Genomic DNA, 2,666 nt, shown 5'->3' on the forward strand with positions numbered 1-2,666 from the left:
ACATACATTTGCCTACTTGATATTCCTCACACATAACCCACCATCTCCAGCCCCCAGACCTTTGCCCTGGCTTTCCTCCATTTTTGGAATGGCCTCTTTCTCCTGACTTCCCTGGCTTCCTTCAGGATTCAATTCAAATCCCTGTTTCTGCAGGAGACCTTTCCAGGTTGCAGTGTGATTGCTTTCCTACTTATTTCAGGTTATTTTCTGTGTGCTCCTCGAGGGCAGGAAATGCATGTTTAGCCTTCCTTTGGATTCTTATGACGGAGCACACTCCCTGGCACACAGTAAACACTGACATACTAGCTGTGTGACCTTAGACAAGTCCATTAAACTCTCAGGGCTCCGAGCAAATCTCAGACTCTACGTTGCAGAAGAGGTGCCTCTGCACCTACACTGGAGTTCCTGGGGGGTCCTTACACCAATGAAGTCACCCACGGGCACATTCCCTGTCCTCTCTCTTGCTGATGGGTATAATGGATGAGAGATTTTCCTTACTGACATCACCTCCTCCAAGAGAAGCCCTGCTGTGAGAGCCCAGAAACCATACCAGGTTTAGAGTTGGAAGGGTCCCCCTTCATTTTACATCTAGTCCGACTCTCCCACTTTATAGATGGGAAAACTGAAGACCAGGGAAGTTCAATGACTTGCCCCAGGTCACACAGGTAATAAGCATCAGAGGCAATATTTGAACCCAGGTTCTCTGACTCTGGACCCAGGATTCCCCCACCCCCCCATACCAAGAACACATGACTAGTAAGCAACAAAGCTGGGAGTTGAGTGTACCATTTCCTAACTCCAAATCTGATGCTCTCACCATTATTCCAGACTGTCTCTTTGTCTGTGAATATGGAAAATTAAGCTAATGACTGTGGTTGGGGCTGAGCAGTTCTCAGCCAAGGTCCCCCTCCCTCACCATATGGGCACCTCTTTACAAATCACTGGCATCTACAGCAGAGACGCAGAGGCCCAGGCTCTGGCTTAGCATGTGCTGAAAAGAGAAGGACTTTCGGCTCCTTGGAAGGCAGCTGGCTGTCCAGCGCTGATCCATTACCTGGTGGGGCTCCAGGATGGTGCAGTGCTCAAGGATTCCAGTAAGTTTCCATCCCCACTCGATGAATTCCCAAGCCAGCATATCCCCCCCATTCACACACGCCCCAGCGGCTCTCCAGTGCAGCTTCTGTTCCTTCCTCATCTCTTTCTTCCCCAGCCTCCATCCCTTTCCCTTCCAGGATGGCTGAAAGGCACCTTGGCTTTTTTTCCACCCTGTTGCCTCTAGGATCAAATACAGTCTCCTCTGTTTGATGTTCAAAGCCCTTCACGACACGACTCTAGATTGTCCTTCTGACTCTCGTATCTCTGGTCCGGGCTATCCTATGTTGGCTGCCAAAGGTTAGCGTGGTGCCTCTGCTTCTTCCCTCCCCTCATTCCCATTGCCTCAGTGGGACTTCGTTGAGCCTCGAGGGTCTGTTGAATAGCCCTTCTATGCAAGGGGTTGGGATTTGAGGAGATCCCAATGATAGGACTCTGAGAAATAGGATGAAGCATGGCAAAGTGGGTAGAGTGTAGGACTCAAGGCAGTAAAACCTGGGATCAAGGCTGACCAACTGGCATAGAGGAGAAGCACTGGGACTAGACAGGGAGACTCGAGTCCAAACCCAGCCTCAGTTATTTTCTAGTTGTGTGACCTCAGACAAGCCACTTAACCTCCATTTGCCTCATTTTCCTCGTGTATAAAATGGGAGTGATTATAATATCTACCTTTTAGGATCATTAGGAAGATCAAATGAGATAAAATTTGTAAAAGGCACTTAGCACAATGCCTATCACATAGTAGGCATTATATAAATGCTTATTATCTTCTTCTCCCCTCTCTTCTCTCTTAGAGAGCATCACATGATAAATGCATTTACGTGCCCATAAATTGCTGAAGGTTGGACTGAGCCCTATTCCTATTAAGGCAGTGGGACTAGGGGAGGAGGAAAATGGTTCCAAGGGCTGGGACTGCCAGGGTTCAGGTCTTTGGCTGTAGAGGGTTGAGGGGTTTGCTGCCCTGTGTAAAGGCTGACTCTCTTAGGGGTGAGAATTTGTGTCTTACCATTATGGAACCATAGATTTAGAGCGAAGAGACCTCAGAGTCCAGCTAATACATTGGTCTCATTTTAGAGCTGGAAGCTAAAGCTAATCAAAGTGGCCAAGGTTGCTCCATCAGAGCTGGGGCTGATGGGGTGGGAAGGCGAGGAAGAGAAGCATTCTTGCCCTCTGCTTCCTTTTCCCTGTCCACACAGATGCAGGGCAGTGATGGGCATAGTTGAGGCACCATGTTGGGTAGAGAAGGTAGGAAATGTTGAACCCAATGAAAGGTTCCATTTTTGGCTCCCAATAACTACTGCCCACGTAGTCTTAATTTATGCTGATAACAAGGGTGAGGACTGGTGTATGGATATGTGTGTATACATATATGTATGTGTATATGTATAACATGCATGTTGTAGTATGTGTATGTGTGTGAGAAGTATGTGAAGCATTTGCTTCTTCCAAGCATTCCTTTCCAGTGGACCAGTTCCCTCTCTGATTGCTGCCTTTGCCAGATTCACCGATCCAGGCACTTATGGGTTAAGTTCTGAAAGGACTGGAAGGCTGGGTGGACTGCAGGAGGACACGAG

The sequence above is a fragment of the Gracilinanus agilis genome, chromosome 1 (genome assembly GCF_016433145.1).
Source record: "Gracilinanus agilis isolate LMUSP501 chromosome 1, AgileGrace, whole genome shotgun sequence".
Lineage (NCBI taxonomy): Eukaryota > Metazoa > Chordata > Mammalia > Didelphimorphia > Didelphidae > Gracilinanus > Gracilinanus agilis.